Source organism: Delphinus delphis, chromosome 8 (assembly GCF_949987515.2).
Source record: "Delphinus delphis chromosome 8, mDelDel1.2, whole genome shotgun sequence".
Classification (NCBI taxonomy): Eukaryota; Metazoa; Chordata; class Mammalia; order Artiodactyla; family Delphinidae; genus Delphinus; species Delphinus delphis.
Genome location: NC_082690.1, coordinates 65866207 through 65887896, shown reverse-complemented (window position 1 = coordinate 65887896; position 21690 = coordinate 65866207). Strand labels below are relative to the sequence as shown.

The following is a 21690-nucleotide window of genomic DNA, read 5'->3' as shown; positions in this document are numbered from 1 at the left end:
CCCTTCCTCACCTGTGTCCAGGCAGGAAACTAATTTCTGTTGATCAGCAAGTTTGAGGTGCTGGCACTCTGCTAAGCCCTTCAATATTATCTCATTGAATCCTCCTGCAACCCTAGGAGTTAGGCACGTGTGATCACTATGATTCCCACTTTAGAGAGGAGGAGACTGCTGAGTCTCCATGAGGTTAAGAGCACAGGACTGTCAAGTGGAAGAGAAGGAATTGAAGCCCCGGGGCTGGTGCCAGGTCTGGGATTAGCTCATCTTCCAGGCCCTTCTCTCTGTTAATCCCAAGGGCTTAAGGTGGGGAGCAGCCTCCACCTCCGAATCCCTGGGACAGGAAATGTTCCCAGTTTCCCTGGCACTGGGCCAGGGTCTTGTCCAGGCTCACATGCTTGCTGGAGACTCCAGGCTGGGAGACAGATCTGCCGAGTTCCCCTGGTCCCCGTCTGGCCGGGACATGCCCAGCGGCATGAGCTGCCCGTGGGCACTGCCCTCCGCTGTGCTGGTGCCCGTGGGAGGGGCCCAGGACCAGCTGCTGCCTCTCAGGCCCAGCGTGCGCTGAGCCCCGGGGTGGCCTGGCCAGCTTCCCTGCCGTTAGCCCCCTGAGCCAGGCCAGAGGGGTCCCTGAGGAGCTCTGGGCTCTAAGTCCCAGCCCCTCTCCGAGGAGGCGGGCAGCGGGGCTCGGCAGCCAGAGGCTTCTCAGCTCTGAGCTCTGGAGCCAGATGTAACATTGACCTTAAATGGTAAAAGCTCCCCAGAGTGAAGAGAGGCTGGCCGGAGGAGGAAAGGGGAATAACTCAGTTTTAGGTAAGTCGTTGCTATCTCCAAGAATAACCTGCCTCTTCAGCTGGGAGCAAGGGAACACTTCTCCTCCTTAAAGGTACAGGGTGCTGGGATGGGGGCGCCTGACTTTAACTTTCCAGGGGAGTTGGCTTGGTTGGATGACATTTCAGCCGAGTATTTTTATTGTTGCTGTCATAATTTTCAAATAAGAAGTGAATCTTGCCCGTCCTAACTTAACTAAATTGTGCTCCTTTTGCTTGCTGTTGTAAAGCATGCACAGGTGAGGGTGCAAATGTGGGTTCTGGCTGGGCGTCCGCAACCCCAGATTTCCTGTGGGCCCCTGTGGAGCAATAGAGGGTCCCCAGATTACGTGCCAGCTGGTCAGGGCTTTCCCCACACCGCCTGCTACCCCTTCCCCACCCTTGCTCTGTGCTTACTTATGCCTCTCTCTGCCCCCCACTCCCACCCTGTGCCACCCGCCCCCTGTCCACCTTGGACCTTGTGATGGCCCAGCCCTGTCTCCCCCACTGACCTGCCCCTGCTTCTGTCCCTGCACTTCCCATCCTGTATTCTGGTCACAGCCCCTGATTTTTGTCCCTGTCCCCATCTCTCCTGTCTCCAGCTTTGCCCCCGTGCTCCTTCCCTGCACCCTCAAGGGGTTGCCTGTGCCTTGCTTGTGCCCCTAGCCTGCACACCTCCAGGAGCTCGGAGTCAGAGCTATTCCTAGAGTGAGCAGCACTCGGGCTGCCTTTCTCCAAAGGAAAGGCCGGTGGAAGCCAGAAGCCAGAGAGGGGCCCAGTTGTCTGCTCCCTCCTGCCCAGTAAACGGCTGTAAAAGGCTGGAGATGCTCTGCGGATTGAGTAAATACAGGGCAGGATCTGGGACCCCTGGCTGGCGCTCCCACCTCCCAGAGCTTGGCAACTGTTGCCTTTTTAACACTCACTCTTCAGACTGCTCTTTGAGGGTCTCTGGAGAAGTAAAGCAGCCCACGGGTCTCCTACAGGAAAAAGGAAGCAGTTTCCCAGGGCTGTTAGGCTGGGAGGACTAGGGAGCCAGACCGGCCAAGGGTTCTGTTGTCCCCACCAGGGGGCAGTGACGTGCTGGTGAGACAGGTGGACTCTGGACTGCCCCTCAGCCGTCCTCTCTGTGGCTTGGCAGTCAGCAGAGGGACTGTTTGATGAGGAGGAACAGAGGCCCTGATGGGTGGGGAGGAGAGATTTAGGAGCCCCCAGACTCTGCTCTTTGAGCTCTTTGAGGCAGGGGGACAGAGATAGAGAACTCAGTTCTCTTGTAGTAAAAGCAAAAGGAAGCAGGAGAGAAAATGGATATGAATTGACTTTGTGCCAGGGTCTGTGCTAGAACTGTTATTTAATTTAATCCCTGTGGTAGAGGTGCGGACATTGTGGATGAAAGAGGTAAAGCAATATGCTTAAGGGAACACAGTCTGTAGGTGATGAGCAGGGATTCCAGCTCAGGCCAGCTTGGTCCAAAGTGGGCACTTCCAGTGTTAGATGCCACCCTGCCTCTAGTTAGTAACCAGGGTCTCGGGCAGTTATTGAGCATCACCGTCCAAATGATGGGAAAACCAAGAGGATTGCATTTGCCCCATGAACCTTGGAGGCCAGACCCTGAATTCAGGTGACAGCCCAGGGCAGCCTCACTGGTTGAGATGCAGAGGCAACACCGACTCCGTGACCTTGGACACACCCTGCCTTCTCTGCGAGGGCCTTCCCCACCCCACGGGAGAAGGAAAACAGGTCAGCCAGCCAGACAGAAAACCTCTCTGCTAATCGGCTACAGATGTAAAAAAAGAGTTAGAGAAAGCTGGGCTTAATCACCTCTCATTACTTTCTTCCCAGTACTTTTAAATTTATAATTCTTATTCAGAGTTTTTCCCTGGTAATAAAAGTAATGTGTATTCTTTGCTAAACTTTCTAGGAAAATATAGAAATAAGTATAAGTAAGAAATTCAGAAATAAACATAAAGAAATAAAAGTTCCCTCTGGAATCCTATCACTCAGAGATAAATATTGTTAATATTATGGTGTGTTTCTTTCTTTATATTTCTCTATATTTTATAAAACTAGGGCCTTACCATGTGTGGTTTTGTAGTCTGATGAAAAAAAATTTTTTTAAAGGGAATTCCCTGGCAGTCCAGTACTTAGGACCCGGCACTCTCACTGTGGTGGCCTGGGTTCAATCCCTGGTAGGGGAACTAAGATCCTGCAAGCCGCGAGGTGCAGCCAAAAAAAAAAATTTTTTTTTAAAGACTATTTTTTTAGAGCAGTTTTAAGTCACAGCAAAGTTGAGAGGAAGGTCTGCATAGAGATTTCCCAGATCCCCCTGGCTCCCACACATGCAGAGCCTCCCCCAACATAGCAGCCCGACCAGGGTGGCACATTTGTTACAACTGATGTGCCTACACTGACACATCATAATCACCCAAAGTCCGTGGTTTACCTTAGGGTTCACTCTTGGTGCTGTACATTCCATGGGTTTGGACAAATTGCATAATGACATGTATCCACCATTATAGTATCATACAGAGTATTTTCACTTCCCTAAAAAATCTTCTGTGCTCCAGCTCTTCATCCTTCCCCACCAACCCCTAACAATCACAGATCCTTTTACTGCCTCCGTAGTTTTGCCTTTTCCGGAATGTCATACAGTTGCAGACAAACACTATGTAGCCTTTTCAGACTGGCTTCTTTCACTTAGTAATATGCATTTAAGATTCTTCCATATCTTTTCATGGGTTGATAGCTCATTTCTTTTTAGTGCTGAATAATATTCCATTATCTAGATGCACCACAGTTTATTTATCCATTCACCCACTGAAGGACATCTTAGTCTTTTTTTTCAATTTTTTAAACACCAACGTATAGTTGATGTGTAGTATTATGTAAGTTACAGGTATACAACATAGTGATTCACAATTTTTCAAGGTTGTACTCCATGTATAGTTATAAAATATTGCTATATTCCCTATGTTGTACGTTATATCCTCGTAGCGTATTTATTTTATACATAATAGTTTGTACCTCTTAATCTCCTACTCTTATCTTGCTCCTCCCCCTTCCCTCTCTCCGCTGGTAACCACTAGTTTATTTTCTATATCTGTGAGTCTGTTTCTTTTTTGTTATATTCACTAGTTCATTTTATTTTTTAGATTTCATATATATGTGATATCATGCAGTATTTGTCTTTCTCTGTCTGACTTATTTCACTTAGCGTAATGCTCTCCAGGTCCATCCATGTTGCTGCAAATGGCAAAATTTTGTTCTTTTTTATGGCTGAGTAGTAGTCTGCTTTTTTTTTTTGCGGTACGTGGGCCTCTCACTGTTGTGGGCTCTCCTGTTGTGGAGCACAGGCTCCAGACGCGCAGGCTCAGCGGCCATGGCTCACGGGCCCAGCTGCTCCGCGGCATGTGGGATCTTCCCGGACTGGGACACGAACCCGTGTCCCCTGCATCGGCAGGCGGACTCTCAACCACTGCGCCACCAGGGAAGCCCTAGTCTGCTTTTTTTTAACTGAACATTCTATCATGATTATTTTCTCATGTCATCAAAGATACTTCAAAACATGATTTTTAAGGGGTTGTATCCTACCAAATAATTTTAGCTGTGCAAAATTTAATCATCATTCCTCTCGTTGGGCATTTGCAAATGTGGTTTTTCTTTGGGGCCTGTCTCAGTGGCACACACATGATGGCTTTTCTGTCCCTTTTGTGGAGTTTGGAAACTCTGCGCTCCCAGGTGGGCTTGTGCAGTACACCCTAGAGTGTGGGCTTGTTCTGCAAGACGATATTAAGTGGGATACTGACTCAACTCGCAACACATGGACTCACATCGGAATTGCCTTTTAAGTTCTTTTCTGTCCATCTGAGTTAGCCCAGCAGTGCAGGTGCTGCAGGACTTTCAGTACTAAAACCAGACGTCAGGCAAAACCAGGCAAATCAGGGCAAGTTGTTCTCCTGGGTTTGAACCTAGTGTGCAGGTTTGAACAGGTGTGGTCAAAAGAGCACCGGCTCCAAGTTGGGAGGAGGGCTTGGCCTTGACCAACTCTTCCCTTGTGATCACAGTGGCAGCTGGTGCCTGGAGCTTGAGGCAGCATCTTGCCCTGCTGGAGAGCGCAGGCCCTGGAGTGACCATGCAACTCCACCACTGACCAGCTATATACCTTGAGCCACATCTAACCTCTCCAAGCCTCGGTTTCCTCTCCTGTAAAACAGAGATAATGATGGTGTCCACTTTGTAGGATTAAATCCCTCAGCCTGGTGTCTGCTCTTAGCACCCAGTAAACATTAGGTATTATTATTTCTGGCCTCTGTCCGTCCCCCCTCAGAGATTCCATCAAGGACGCTTCTGGACTGGTTGTGAGGCTCTGACTGACCGTAATTCTGGGTCCCAGTCTCACCTCCATTAATGCGCCAAGGGCAGTAGCAGACTTATGCTCTAGATGACTGGCCATTGGTACCTGGTGGGGTCTTTAAGGAGGCTCAGTAAAAACACCTTCTTCCTCCACTTAAGTTCTAATGCTCGTCGAGAAGTCAGCCTAATATCACCCTTATGACTGATAAAGTTAATAGGAGAATGTGGTTTCCATTCCATTCCAAAGGCAAGCAGGCTTTCTAATATTGAATTGAGCAGACTTACCCCCCAGCCCTATGTAGTGCCCTCCAGGGGAGGCAGGCCCCTTTAAATCTTAGAGCCTGGAGGAGCAGAGCAGGACGTGTGTCCCAAGAGGAAGGGAAGAGGAAAGGGCTGACTATTCATGTTAACACTTCTTGAACTCACCATCAGACAGCCATTCCCCGGGGGCAGAGCCAGGAGTCTTACATTTTTGAGACTCCTTCCACACGGAAGGAACAGTCACGTATGGAGAAGAAGCGTTATGCTTCTAACAGAACTGCAGTGATGGTCTGGCCCAAGTCATGTTGCTAAGCTTCAGGGCAGCCATGTGGTCCCAGGAGGGCAGGCACCCCAGCTCCTCTGCTTTCTGCCTGATGGAACGTCACCCTTTCTCCTCCTGAGATGCCTGAGAGGCACCTGTTTGAGGACAAGTGCTTCCCTGGACAAGATAAGCATCCAACTAGAAGTATCTGGTGTGATCTTTTTCTTTTTTTTAATGCAAGTTCCATTTAGGCAGCTCCAGTGAGGGAGAAAATGACCATTTTCTCCTCTGGGATACTTCATATAGACAAGAGAAGAGAGGGAAGGAAACTACCTTTGTTTGGACATGCTGTACATGCCAGGCATCTTGTGTATAATAGCTCATTAAGTCTGTACTGTGGCCATATAAGGGAGATATTTATGAGCAACAGATTCAAGGAGGTTAGGCCACTTATCTAAGACCGTTAACTAGTAACCAGTAAGTGAAGAATGGGATGTCAAATCCAAAACTATCAGATCCCCAATCTGTAGCAATTCCCATCACTCTGTGGCTTATACACCAGGCCACAGTGCAGAGTGAGAATGTCCAGCCCTTGTCCCTGCTCCTACAGTTTGAGCCCAGGAGGCCCCCGCACTGCTGCTCAGAGCAGAGGCCCTGAGCTTTGGGGGCAGGAGTCTGGGGCAGCTGTTCCACTAGGCCAGCTCTACTTTGCATCTCTCTTTTGTCTCCTTTTAGCCTGTGACTGTCTTTATCAGGTCTCATAACCTTGTCCATGAACAAGACCCTTCTTCTGTTTAGTTGGAAAATACAAGTCTAGAACCATGAACTTTTTATTGGCAGGAAATTCCATGTCCTACATTGTGAGTCTTGAGTCACTCTGACTCACCAAGGCTTGTGTTGGAAAAGTTCATAGATATGGCCATGGTCACCCAATCTGCCACAGAGGCAGCATGGAGTAGGTTGGGACCTCAGGTTGTCAAATCAAATGACCTGAATTCAAGTCCCAGCTCTGCAACTTACCGTGTGACTTTGGGGGAAATGATCTAACTTCTGTCTTACTTTTCTTAACCGTAAAATGAGGCTGATGGTGATAATGATATAACTTGATCAAAGAGTTGTTGTGAAGATGAATGGATTGATGTATCTACAGTACTTGTATGTGTATAAGTACTCAATAAATGATAACCGTTATTTAAGCTCAGATTAACACCAAGCACAGGTAACTTCTCTATTTTGTGGCTCCAAATGGTCATGTTTCCCTAAGGGCTGTCTTGCCATGATATTTTCAATTTGTTTGGGGATTAGTTCCCTGGTAAAAAGACTGTAATGTCCTTCTGGACTTCTTAGCTAAGACATGTTTCCTGTTTCCCAGCTGAAACAGGAAACTGGTCCCTGATGGAAGGTGATGCTGATGAGGCTGAGTATTATTAGGAGGAATCTAGAGGGTGGATGCCAAGAGGACTCCCTAAGGAGCATGATCTTGGGGATATTCAGGGTCCTGGACCTATCTCTAAGCCTGGTCGTTGGTCTGGAGTTGATTATGTACATGGAGACTGACTCATGATAATCAAACTCACAAGAGACTGAAGTATGTAATTCTGAATGTCTGTGTGCTAATGTATTGGGAGGGATTACCCTTTCCAGTGACCACAATGCCTGGAAGATGGAGATTTTGCTCAGAAGGTGGAAAGTTCTGAGGGGTATTTCATGTAGGCCATAAAGTGGCCTGATAGCCATCTCTGCCTACAACAGAGAGACTCCCCCAGAGCACAGGAGAGGTCTCTCCCCAGGGAACTTTAGATAAGCATTTCTCTTTGGAGTTCGCTTTGTCTTCTGTAGAAAGATGGGATTTGTTGGAAGGTAGTTCAGAGAATCAAAGGAAGGAGTAGACCGATAGGCTCCAGGAAGACAGCCCCCAGGGCAGTGCTAGGGACCTGGCAGTAGGAACTTGCCAGTGTTTTCTCTAGAGCAGAGGGGTTCTCTAAAGCAAAGGGTTTTTGACGGTTCATCTCATCAATTAAAAAAAATTTTTAGTATGCATCTCTAATTTATGTGTATTTATTTTTTTATGTTTATTTATTTTAAATTATATTCATGAGCTACTGTATTAATGTGAGTTATTTTATAAAACATGTAAAATTAGAAATTTAATGTTTTTAACAGTGCCAGCAGCTTTTTTTTTTTTTCTTTCCTTAAAAGAGTTTTTTTTTTTTTTTTTTGCGGTACGCGGGCCTCTCACTGTTGTGGCCTCTCCCGTTGCGGAGCACAGGCTCCGGATGCACAGGCTCAGCGGCCATGGCTCACGGGCCCAGCTGCTCCGCGGCATGTGGGATCTTCCCGGACCGGGGCACGAACCCGTGTCCCCTGCATCGGCAGGTGGACTCTCAACCACTGTGCCACCAGGGAAGCCCTAAAAGAGTATTCTTTAGTAAGAGAAATGTGATTAATTGTGCCTCATTATATTTTAAGATCTCAGCACTTTGGAGAACCCCTGGCTTTAATGACTCTCATGGTTAAACCAGCCACTGTACCAATCAGTCTCCCAGTAAGGAACCAAATCCAACTCAACTGGCTCAAGAGACTTTAACAAAGGACTATTTATAGACGTTTGGAAACCACAAGGGATGAGGCCCAGGTACGCCCCCAATCTAGCAGCAGCAGGGAGCCGTTACTAGCCCTACCCAGGAGGGGCGAGAGAAGAAAATATTGTGATTGGAAGCCAGTGAAGAGCCGGGGAAGAGGGACCATCCAGGATGAGCTGTAATTAGGGAGGGATACAGCCACTGCCACAGATGTAGCATGGAAGAAAGGAGGGGGCAGGGAAGGAAATGCCCAACCTGTCTCTCCCCCGACCTCCTGCTGGCCCATTGGCCAAACTCAGCCAGCAAGCATGGAAGCCCAAGTGATGCATCCCATAGTTGTCATCTGGGAGCAGAGAATGGATCCTGGGGCAGGGCAGGGAGAGGGAGGCCAGGCAGAGGATAGCCAGCTCAGATAGCTGATGTGGAAGAAGGGTATCCTTACTTACTGAATTCTAAGTGAAATTTTCAATTTGATCCACCAGTTTGTAAAAACTTTTTTGAGAGTTGCTTGTGGTGTTAGTGGTAGTAATATCTTCACTCCTCATTTTTTGCAGGAGGCTTTTAAGGCACTTGCGCATTTTATGGTGGTTGGCTTGGTTAAAACTAGATAAATATATTTCATGAATCCATTTGGGCACATTCAAGATATATCATACTTCGCTGAAAGCAAATGACTACATGAGTGCGATGTCAGTCCCTTAGCGTTGGAGAATTTCCCCTGTTCCCTCAGGACATCTCACAAACTGGTTGTGACAATGACCTTTCAACATTGAATGAAGGCACCATTGCCAGTCTACTTATTTAATACTAAGGAAGTAAAAATAAATAACAGTTTCCAACTGTCTTCCCATATTCCACTGGATCATCTTGCATATTCCCTGGGCGTGCATACCCCACCCTAAAGACCACTGCAGTAGGGCTCAGCTCCTATCTTGACCAGGTTCCAGTGGTTCCTAGTCTCTGTCCAAGGTCTTGGGGGAGAGACCCCGATGGGCCCAGCTTGGTTGGGTCAGTACCAATCAGCCATGGTCAGGTGACAGGAACATGGGGTATCAATGTGGCCGTGGGGAGCCATCCCTTGTATATAGGGGTTCCTTTTAGAGAAGGGGAAATTGCTGAAAGCAAAAGTCTCTCCAAAAGATCTCGTCACATGCTTATAATTGTCTTCCTGTCCTGCCTTCTGGAGATCCTGGTCAAGCCTCCCATCTCTTCAGCCACATTTACAGACAATTTCTTGGGTTACTTCCATAGATGACTAATCATATCCCTTGCATGTGGTTTTTCACATGGCTGTACTTCAGACGGCAGCCTTGTTTCCCTGCTGTTGTCCCCATGTAGAGCCAACATTCCCAACAATTCTGGGGTTCACAGGACCTTACACTGGTTGGGGCAGACTATTTCTCTGGTTAGCTGGGTTCAGCAGAGAAAGATGGGTGTGGTGATTACCTCAAGGATGTGGCACATTTAGATCCAGCAATGTTTGCAAGTTGTCCCTCTCTCATGACTCCTACAGTCTGTAAACCATAGAAGTTGCATAGGCACGGGAACAAAGAAAGCCTGACTTTTCAGAGTCCTGGACGGGGAGGTTCAACTTGCTGAAATCCCCAGGAGCTTGTTTCACTTGACAATAACAAGAGTAATAATAATGTACTTATTTCTATCACAGCTATCATTTATTGAGCACCGGCTACATAGAGTGTTAAATGCTTTACATACATTATCGCATATTTCTGCAATGCCTTGTAAGATCGGTAATAATAATATCTATATTTTACTGATGAGAAATCGAGGCTTTCTGAGGTTCACTAGTTCATTCGGGTTTACACAGTGGAAAGTGGCAAGGTCAAGGCTAGGTTGCCCTTGATGCAAAACACACACAACCCATCAACAGATAGAATCTCACACTTGGAACTATCAGGCCAGGAGGAGATAGACGCTGGGCCAGTAAGAGTTTTCAAAAGGTTAGATCATTATGGGTTTATTGAGAAGTATTAAGGGAGGCTAGAACCATGGCAGGTTTAAGGTGGTTCTTGGTAGATAGTGAGTGAATAAAAGAATGAACCCTCCCAGGTCTGAAAACAGTAAAAGCCTTCCAATATCCACCCCTGGTGCTGAAATGAAGACAGAATATAAGCAGTGGTCCCAGGTCCTAGGCTTGGCTCTGCTTCCAACTCATTTTGTGCCCTTGAGCACAAAGGTCCCTTCTGAGACCTTGGTTTCCTCATCTGTGTACAGTTCACCCTCCAAGGCCCAATGGTTCACCCCAGTGATTGCATGATTGAGGCCAACCCAGAGCAATAATTGTGTCAGATGCTGCATCTGTGACAAAGGAGGATCGCAGATGTGTTAGAAGGGTCAGCTGTTATTGTCCATTCTCTAAAAGCCCATGCAGTGCTTTTGGGAACAGTCAGAACTGGCATCAGGTCCAAAGTAAATGGATGGCTGTGTTTTTAAGAAAACATTTACTGCTGAAGGGACTGCTTATTCATTCTCTTTTTGTTAACAAGGCATTTGACTCATGCTTTGGACAGTTGCTGCTCTGATCATTGTCGCTAACAAAAGCAGCCTCTGGAGCCTGGTCCCTCTTCCCTTACACTATGGGGCCAGCTGCTCCCAGCCCTCCATCTCTAGGAGCACATGAGTGCGTCCTGTGGGGTGGGGATCGGGGACAAAAAGACTGGAAGTCCCTTGGAAGGGATTTGGGGCACCAGAATTTGGGGGCCTCCAAGAGGCATTGGGTACCCCTCAGAGCTCCCTACGTGGAGATCTGGAGAACTGAGGAGACTCAGAAAAATGGTGTAAGCATCTAACTACATCTTGGGGACTAAGTCTAATGCAAGTTGAAATGCCCATCTCCATCCTATAGCCAGAAATTCTAGAAGAGACCATCGTATATGGAATATATAGCCAGCACTAAGTGAGTATATGAATGCCAAGAGCTCCTGGATGGCCTTGGCTGACAAAACCGTTCTCTGTTGCCCAGTAGCACATTCTCGTTCTGTATCTCATGTGATCCTCCCAGAGGACCATGGAGCCACGTGATCTGTGTCACCTATCATGAATTCCTCAGATTTCACAGTCTTACGCACTACAGATATCATAGCTCCTTCCATTGCCCCCACCCCTGCCCCCAGGGCCACAGTAGGATTTTGGTGGGCTCTAGGCTTTTTTTTTTTTTTTTTACTTTTTGGCTGTGCCACGCGGCATGCGGGATCTTAGTTCCCTGACTAGGGATCGAACCCACACCCCCTGCAGTGGAAGCGCGGTGTCTCAACCGCTGGCCTGCCAGGGAAGTCCCTGGCCCCTAGGCATTTTTGACTTCATGAGCCCCTTCTTGCTTATGAAATTTATAACTCTGTTGGTGTAAAGATAAATATATTAATGTTATCTATTAAAACATGAACCTAAAAGTTCATTTTTTTTCCTTCTGACTCTTAAAAGCAATTAAAACATTTTAATGGGCACTAGGCGCTGTTCCTACCCGATATAATGGATGAGTCAGCCCTGGCCCCTCACCTTCTTGTTCAGAGCATGGTCTAGGGATGAGCAGCAACAGCATCAGCTGGGAGCTTGTTAGAAATGCAGACTCTCAAGTGCCGCCTCAGAACTACTGAACCAGAATCTGCAGCTTAACAAGACCCGCAGGTAATTTGTGTGTGTATTATAGCCTGAGACATGCTGTCTACCACACTGTCCTGTGGTACCGCTGGGGATATCTGAATCATAGGTCACACTGTTACCCCAAATTACAGCAAGAAGTTCAGTAACAGAAAATCCTATGTGGAAGATAACATCTAGCGTTAAATGGCTGTGTAAATACCAAGAATTCCTGGACGGCCCTGTGTGCCAAAGGTGTCCTCCTCTGTTACCCAACTGATGTTCTCCCTCCTCTTCCCCTCCCCCACCCCCATACACACACACACACACACACACACACACACACACACACACTCAGTGGAGAAGTCAGTCCCAGGCGGAGGGGTCTGACCTCTTTTGCTTCTGAGTTGGTCCTTCCAGTTTTTCTGTGCAGCACCTGGCCTCCAGAGCCATCTCAACAGAGGTAGAGGCAGATGTAGGAGGCACAGCCCTACGTTCCTCTACTCAGAGTTGACACCCAGTCTCTTGGGCAGAGCTAGTTATACGGCCCCAGTCAACTGCAAGGGAGGCTGGGAAATGCAGGGGAACACAGGAATATTCAGGGAGCACTAACCATCTCTGCCCCAAGTGGAGAATCAGTGAGACAAGTAACAGCTACTGCAGGGCCTGAGGCCTCCCAGAGGCAAGACATTAAGAAACCGGGATGTGAACAACTAGAGACTCAGAGTTTGCAGAGAAGTCTTTTAAAAGCTGAGAGAATTAACTCAGAGACAAATGCCTGCCCTCCCCCAAGGTCTTACTCTTCCAGTAAGGGGGAGGGGAGAATCAACTGGGCAACAGAGAATGGTTTTGGCAGCCAAGGTCATCCAGGAGTTCTAGGCTTCCATAGACCCACTTACTGCTGGCTATATATTCCATATAGGATGGTCTCTCCTAGAACTTGTTGCTACAAGTTGGAGACTTAGTCCCCAAGATGCACACTTAAAGCAGCTAAGATTTTAGGTCGGTTGCAGCAGCTACTGTAAATTACCCTAATTTATTACCCAAGCACCCTTGTCATAGACCCCTCTCCCATCTCCCCAGAAGGAAAGTGACAACCTGTCACTCATGCTGTTCTCTCCTTGTGGCTTGACCATCCAGCCTCTGCCTGCCTAGTGCTCTAACCCCACCTGCTCTGTGCCTGGCCCCTGGATTAGAGGCTTACTACATTCTATGTTATAGGGAAGGAAACTTGAGATCCCACTGGAAAATAAGTAAGGAGAGTACAGAATCTTGGTCTTCTGACCTTTATGTGCCTGTCTGTGAGGGAGAAAAAAATGAAGTAGAAATAAAAGGAGGCTTTCACAGGCATCAAGGATAGGAAGGGTTATTCCTAGGGAGCCACAGCTGTCTTTTAATTGGCTTTGCACCATCTTCATTAAGAGGTTTTATAATATCAGAGGCCACTGTTGGCCTGGGGGCGAGGCTCGAGAAGGATTGAAAATGCCAGCTAACATCTAGTGAACGCTGACTATGTGCTGAACATTGTTCTAAGAAGCTTATGTGTAGAATATAATTTACATTGTTATCATCATCCATGTTTTACAAATGAGGAAACTGAGGCACAGATAGATTAAAATAACTTGCCCGTGATCACACAGCTACTACGCAGCAGGGCTGAGATGTGATCCCAGGCAGCTTGGCTCCAGAGCCCACGTCACAACCACCATGCTCCCTGAGCTCTGGATACCCACTAATTAGAGGGCTTGGGGGCATCTCTGACCAGTACTTTGAGGAGGACACATTGAGCTACTCCTTGAAAAAGGAGTCATTCCATAGTCATTCCATTTGACGTTCCGTAGTCAAATAAGTCTGGGAAACTATCTATACTTTCTCTCCCTCTCGGAGATTTATCCTGCATCTTTGCTTCTTAAGGGCTGAGAAGGCCTACAGGACAGAAACCTGCCTCATGCTGTCATCCGCAAGTGTATCAAAATGTGGAACCTTATTTTCAGAGCTCATAGCATCACCCAGAATGAGGGTTGCAGAGGACATACTTTGGGAGAGGCTGGCTAGGGACATTTGTGCTTGAGCGGCATCTAGAAAGCCCTCACCCCTTGCAGGACTGCCGAGGCAGGCTTTAAGGGGGCCAGGTCAGCTCCAAAAGCTGGGAGGCAGACGGTGGCCAGAGTGGGGACAGCACGGGCTCTTACTGGTTTCCAGTCCTGCCTGGTCACCCTCAGCTCTGTTGCTCTGGAGGAGTCGCCACAGGGCACTGGGTCTCAGTCTCCTCATCTGCAAAATAACTTCTTCCTCCTAGTGCAGTCGGGGGATTGAGTGAGCAGATGTCCCTAAAGCGTCAGCGACAATGGTACGCTCTGATGAATGGTGAATGTTGTCATTCTGTTGTCTATTTTGCTTGCCTTATTCTTTACAGTCTTCTAGGTGGTTCCACGTGGAACTAGGATATGAGGGTTGGCAGCTTCCAAGGAGCAGGCTGGGCCAATTCCACCCCGTCAGGCTGGAGGTCGTTGTGCCTCTTTTCTGCTCCAAAGAGGTCAGGGGGCTTCCCAGTCCAAGAGAGAGTTTCCTCCTGAGAAGGGGAAGGGAATGCTCTCGGGTTGGACGAAGGAATAGGCAGGAAATGTCAAGAGCTGAGGTTGAGCTGTGGGACACACTCAGATTTAGCTTCAGATCAACATCAAAAGGGAGCATTATCCCAGGACTCCGGCAGGTCCCAGAAGATCCAGAAAAGGCACAAGTTGGTCTCCCTGCTACAGGCAGAATGCGCCCCAGGAAAAACATTCTGATTCTAAATGAGGTGCCAACTGGCAGAGCGTGTGAAGTCTGTGCCAGCACTAAGTCACCTAGCAAGGAGCATGTCTAGACAATGAGGGACCTGAGAATACATTTCAGAAGGCGATTATTTTAAAAAAGGCCTTGGACAGAGAGGGCCACTGTGGTTGTGTGGAAAGGGCGCTGGGCTGGGAGTCAACCTCAGCTGGGCCCCTGATGGCTGTGACCTTGTCAAGTCATGCCACCCCACGGGAACTCAGCCTCTTCATCTGAAAAACAGACATAATAGTATCTACCCTGTAGTATGTCTGTGAGGGACAAATTAAATAATGGATCTTAAGTAGCTTAGACAATAGAAAGCTCTAAACAGCAAGAGGTTAATATTAAAAACTAGGAACACCCTTTAAGGATTGCCATCAGGAGACAACAATCAAGATGAAATAGCTTCCTTCTAAAAAGCTGATGGGGCTTCCCTGGTGGCGCAGTGGTTGAGAGTCCGCCTGCCGATGCAGGGGGCGTGGGTTCATGCCCCGGTCCAGGACGATTCCACGTGCCGCGGAGCGGCTGGGCCCGTGAGCCATGGCTGCTGAGCCCGGGCGTCCGGAGCCTGTGCTCCGCAGCGGGAGAGGCCACAGCAGTGAGAGGCCCGCATACCGCAAAAAAAAAAAAAAAAAAAAAGCTGATGGACTCTCCCAAGGTGATGTCAGCCAAGCGGATCTAGGATGTTAGTGAAGATTAAAGACAACAAGTGTAAGAGGCTTCCCAGTAGATGCAGAATTACTATCTGATCCAGCAGTTTCACTCCTAGGTATATACCTAAGAGACTTGAAAACAGGTGTTCAAACAAAAACTTGTGCAATAATGTTTATAGCAGTACTGTTCACAATAGCCAAAGGGTGGAAACAACCTAATATCCATCAACTGATGAATAGATAAACAAAATGTGATATATCCATGCAATGGAGTGTTATTCAGTCATTAGAAAGAATGAAGTACTAATACCTGCTACAACCTGGATGAATATTGGAGACATGAGACTAAGTGAAAGAAGCCAGACACAAAGGCCACCTACTGTATGACTCCATTTATGTGAAATGCCCAGAATAGGCAAATCCGCACAGATAGAAAGCAGATTAGTGCTTGACCGGGCCTGGGAGGAGGGAAGGAACGGGAAGTGAGTGCCTGATGGGTATGTTTCCATTTGGGGTGGTGAAAAAGCTCTGGAACTAGGTCGTGATGATAGGCGCACAGCATTGTGAAGGCACTTAGTGCCACTGAACTGTACACTTTAACATGGTTTAAACTGTACAATTTACGCTGTGTGTATTTTACCACAATTTAAAAAAAGTTCCTGGTGAAGAGGAAATGTGACCCCAAGGCTGGATTCCCCTCTCCTAGAGTTCAGTTGAGAGGAGGGGTAGGGGCTTCAGAGCTTGTCGGCTGGAAGCTGAGGTCTCGTGTCAGCAAATTTACCAGGGGCCTGTGGCAGGCAATCCTTGTGTGAGGGCCCCAGGGGGCTCCAGAATTGAGGACGACATGCTTCCTGCTCTCAAAATGTATATACATTATTCTCACTTAAGGACAGACTGACAAGTACTATAGATGACAAGGGATTAAGTGCAGGGCAGTGGGACATTCATTCTGCCCTGGCTATCTGTGCAGGCTTCTCGGAAGAGAAGATAGTTGAGGAAGTGGAGTCTTGGCAGGTTGGTAAGGAGGGGAAGGGCTTCCAGGGAAAGGCATGTGGTGGGTATGCAGTGGGGGGATATTTCTGAGTGGGGAACACGTTGCTGTGAATCAGGCGCGGTATCTGCGGAGTCGGGGGATGGCGGAGAGGGTCCCGAGAGAGATACGCTCCAAAGGCAATTCGGTCAGCTTGTGGAGGGCTTTGAAAATGGAGCTGGGGAAGTGGGGACTTGCTCTCCAGGCCGGGGGGAGCCAAGGAGTCCTCTAAGTGAGGAGTAACATGACTAAGCCCGTGTTCGAGAATGATCAGTGTGGAGGAAGATGGCCTGAGGACAAGGAGGCTGAGGATGGGAAGGTGGGCTGTGGCCTCATCTCTGCAGGGCTCAAGGAGGCCCCCTTCCTCCCCCCAACATCCCTGCCCCAAGAAATGACAGCAGGAAGGGTAAACCAAACCTGGTGAGCTTTGCATTAGCCAAGATTCTTGTTTGCATGGAACAGAAACTCATTCAAATTAGATTAGGCAAGAACCAGAATTTTCTGGGTCTCATAACTGAGAGGTCTAGGGCAGTTCCAGAAATAGCTGGATCCACGGGGCTTGTTCCCTCTATCTCTCAACTGTCCTTGGGTTCAGATCTCTCCTTAGGCAGCCTTTGCCTCTCGGCGGCACTGTGGCACACACAGGTCCTGGCTTACAGCCTCCTCTCAGAACCCCCAGCAGCAAGAACTCCCCCAGTCATTCCAACAAAAGTCGCCAAATTGAATTTATTGGCCCATTCTTAGTCTTGTGTTCATCCCTTGGTGAATCACCAGGGCCAGGGGTGTTCTGATTGGCCAGGCCTGACCCCACCCACCCCAAGCATGGGGATGAGGAGATGCTGCTGTTACCAGAAGAGGGGGGACTTTCTGCTAAAGGGGCATAAATTATAGCTGTCTCCCCAAAGCATCAACCCTGTGCCAAGCCATTTACATATCTCATTTCATCCTCTCAGCCATCCTGAGATGGAATCAGTTACCTCCCTTTTACAGAGGAGGAAACTGACTCGTAAGCTAACTTGTCCTCCCTCCCCACCCCAGCCCCAGCACTTTCTCTCTTCTGTGCTGCATGGCATCTCTTAGGGACGCCAAGTACAGCCACTAAGGAGGGTGACAGCTAAGGAAATGAGAACTAAAGCGCATGATCTTTAAGCTGAGAGACACTAAAACTGCATTCAGTCAGACAGCTCATGCGGGGATTGGAGATCCTGGCCACTTAGCTGTTGGAAGATTGGAGGTCAGTCCAGTTGTTGGAGATGCTCCTTCTCTGCATCACTCCTGTCCTGTGAGCAAGGCAGCTGGGAATCACTGTTGATCGGGAGGTGGGAGAGTGGGGAGGGTGTGCATCTCTAGACATGGAGTACAATGCAGTGGTGATGCAAAAGCACTCACTGCAGACAACTTCACGAACACCATAGCTTCCTTGCCCTTAGCAAGACATCACGGAAGAGGGTGATGGGGCATTTGTCAGGGAAGAGGGAGTAAAGGGCATTCACGCATAGAGCACAGGATGTACAAAGGCACTGAGGCATGCTTGGCGTGACAAGTCTTCATGATGATAAAATTCCCTGGGAACCCAGAATAATTTTATCAGGGAGAGACAGGCTGCCATGGAGATGGCTTCCTGTGGCATCAGCACCAAGCTAGAAGCTCAGGCTTCCCCAGGTGATTCTGCTTCCCTAGTCTTCATTTTTAGGAATTAATTTACAACTAATGACAGAGAGTCACCCAGGTCACTCCCTGCCCTTCCAAGCCATGTGCCAGGTTAAAGACCTTTGACTTGGTAACAGCAAGCAGCATAAATCTAGAGCATTTCCTGTTTGGGAAGCAGGGCAAGTGATGCAGTGTCAAGAGGGCCTGGGCAGGAGTGAACACAACCAGCAGAGCTTAACGGTTGCCCAGATCCCCACTGGAGTCTGACACAAGGCACTCTGGGTGAATGGGGACATTCTAGAAATACTGACATCCCCAGGGGACTGGCCTGGCCCAGGGTGGAAGGCAATTTTAGTTGCTAGACTACTATTTTTGGATTCACTACTGCTCCAAATGGTGGTCAGCCGTGGAGGCCTTCAGGGAACCCGAGCACTGTTTCCCAGCACAGCTCTGATTCAGCCTGCCCAGAGTCTGCAGGCCAGTGCCCACTCCCGCCATGCCCTGGGTTTTGTGCATTTTGTAGTTATATGCTGGTAGACAGCACCCAAATCACCCAATACTAACTCCTGCAAAGAGAATTCGTCACACACTAATACAAAGGGATCAACCACCGTCTTAGGATATGACTCAAGACTATGTCAGGGATACTGTGCAGCTCGGACTCTGGCTAACCTAGGAGAAAAGGGCTCAGAGCCACAGACATCCAGAAACTTCCCTGGCTTTCCCTTCTCAGAGTTGGCTGAATCAGGCAGGGAGCAGATTCTGTGCAGGGAACAGAGTCACTTTTCCTGTTGAGCTGAGATTTCCTCTCATGTGCTTGTCAGCAGTAGAGGGGCCACAGGACAGGGGAACAGGCAACACAGGATGCCTTTATTGGGCTAGCTCTGGATGGACGAAAGGAATATGTAAGAATGTGTTCTGGGAACTTTCCAGCTGAAAGCCCAGAGGAGCAGTGCTGGTGTGCTTGTCACAGGTCACATTCCTTTCTGTTTCCAAAGCTAGTCCTTACTGATGAAGGGGAAGAGTACAGGGGATCTCCAGACTGATGAATCCTGTCCTTGAGCCTCGTTTCATAGAGACTTCAGGGTGAGAATAAAAGATGTCATTCCTATTTGTGCCCATACCTGTAAAAACAATATATATTTGAAGGTCTTTGCTAGCAGAATTCTAAATGCCTCAGGTGAGAAATGATGTACCCTGCAAAGATGATTTGACTTTTGGGAATGTTGCATGTGTTGAGTGTGGTCTGGAGTGAGTGTGTGGATGTGGATGTGCAGTGTGCGTACGTGGGCACGAGCACTGCAGCCCAGCTCTCACCATCCGTGCCTTGAGTGCCTGATGAGAGCTCTGTCTCTTACCGTGGAGCTCAGTGGCTTGCTCTGCCTGGTTTACTGCTGTACACAGAGCTTGGCTTTGAAGATGCTCAGTAGATATCTGCTAAATGCAAGAACAGACGAGCGATCTGCACGTGCATCTTGGCAAGTTTTTCTTTCTTTTGGGCGTAGTCTTGTCTCCACGTCTCTATGTGTCTGTCTCTCTGAGCTCATGTCCCTGGTCCCTTCATCTCTTCCTATTTCTTTTCGTCTTTCTGTTGTCTCTTTCTCCTTCATTTCTCCTCTCATAACCCCATACACACACATATACTCCATCTCTTTTCCTCAACCCGTCTCCCTAAATTTCTTGTTGTTTTCTTGTTTTTCTTTTCTCTTTTTTGGGGGCAAAGGTTCATTTTTTAACAGCTTTGTTAAGATATGATCCATATACCATATAATTTACCCAATTAAAATACACAATTTAAAAATATACAATTCAGTGGGTTTTAGTACAGAGAACTGTGCAGCCATCACCACTATTTAATTCCAGAACATTTTCATCACCCAAAAAGAAACCTGTATCTATTAATAGTTACATCCCATTCCCCCACATTCCTCTACCCCATAAACAACCACTAATCTACTTTCTGTCTCTATAGATCTCTCTATTCTTGACATTTTGTATGAGTGCAGTTATACAATACATGGTCATTTGTGACTGGCTTCTTTCACTGAGCATAGAGTTTTCAGGGTTCAGCCATATTTCAGCATGTGTCAGCACTTCATTCCTCTTTATAGCTGAATAATATTCCATTGTATGGATATACCATATTTTATTAATCTATTAATTAGTTGGACATATGGCTTGTGTCCACTTTTTGGCTATTATTAATAATGCTGCTATGAACATTGGGTACATGTGTTTGTGTAGACACATGTTTTCATTTCTCTTGGGTATATACCTAGGAGTGGAATTGGCAGATCCTATGGCAAATCTGTGTTTAACCTTCTGAGGAGCTACTAATGTGTTTTCCAAAGTGGCTGTATCATTTTACATTTCCACCAGCAATGTATAAGGGTTCCAATTTCTCCATATCCTTGCCACTTCTTGTTCTTATCTGTCATTTTTCTTTTAGCCATCCTAATGGGTGTGAGGTGGTATCTCATTTTGATTTGTACTCCCTGATGGCTAATGATGTTGACCATCTTTTCACATGTTTATTGGCCATTTGTATATCTTCTTTGGAGAAAGGTCTTTTCAAATCTTTTGTCCATTTAAAAATTGTTTTTTGTCTTTTTATTACTGATTTGTTAGAGTTTTTATACATTCTGGATACAAGTGCCTTATTAGGTATATTATTTGCAAATATTTTTTCCTCTCCTATTGGTTGTATTTTCACTTTCTCAATTGTACCATTTGCAGTTCAGAAGTTTTTAATTTTGATGATGTCCAATTTATTTATTTTTTCTTTTGTTGCCTGTGCTTTTGGTATTGTATCTAAGAAGGTACTGCCTAACCCAAGGACACAAAGGTTTACTCCAGTGTTTTCATCTAAGAGTTTTATAGTTTTAGCTCTTGCATTTAGGTATTTGATCTATTTGGAGTTAATTTTTGTATATGGTATAAGGAAGGGGTCCTACTTTATTCTTTTGAATGTGGATATCCAGTTGTTTCAGAACTATTTGTTGAAAAGACTATTCTTTCCTCCATTGAATTATCTTGGTACCCTTGGTGAAATCAACTGACTATAAATGTAAGGGTTTATTTATGGACTCTCAGTTCTGTTCCATTGATCTATATGTCTATCCTCACATACTACCCAGCATCATGTTATCTTACTGTAGTTTTATCTATTAAGTTTTGAAATTGAGAGTTGTGAATTACCCTTTTTTCCCCTTCTTTCTTAAGGTTTGTTTTGGTTATTCTTGGTCCCTTGCATTTCCATGTAAAATTTAGGATCTGCTTGTCAATTTTTGAAAAAAGGCTACTAGAATTTTGATAGGGATTGTGTTGAATATATAGATCAATTTGGGGAATATATCATCTTAATATTAAGTTTTCTGATCTATGAACATGGGATGGCATTCTATCTATTTAGGTCTTCTTTAATTTCCTTCAACAATGTTTTGTTATTTTGAGAGTGTAAGTTTTTTGTTTATTTTATTAAGTGTATTCCTAATTATTTTATGCTTTTTGATGCTATTATTAATGGAACTGTTTTCTTTTATTTTTTTTAATATTTATTTATTGATTTAGGCTGCGCCAGGTCTTAGTTGCATCACACGGGATCTTCGTTGCAGCATGCGGGATCTTTAGTTGTGGCATGCAGACTTCTTAGTTGCAGCATGCAGACTCTTAGTTGTGCATGCGAACT

The 21690-nt window shown here is 46.8% G+C and overlaps 1 protein-coding gene across 1 annotated transcript in view; it reads left to right on the top strand.

Annotated features, from left to right (window-relative positions):
• The first annotated feature begins 796 nt into the window (after nucleotides 1-796).
• The window catches only part of IRAG1 (inositol 1,4,5-triphosphate receptor associated 1), a 119571-nt gene continuing 98677 nt past the window's right edge, over nucleotides 797-21690 (top strand). The window contains exon 1 of the mRNA XM_060018489.1: nucleotides 797-880. The gene's annotated coding sequence lies outside the window, so the exon portion shown is untranslated. The remainder of the gene's footprint in view (nucleotides 881-21690) is intronic.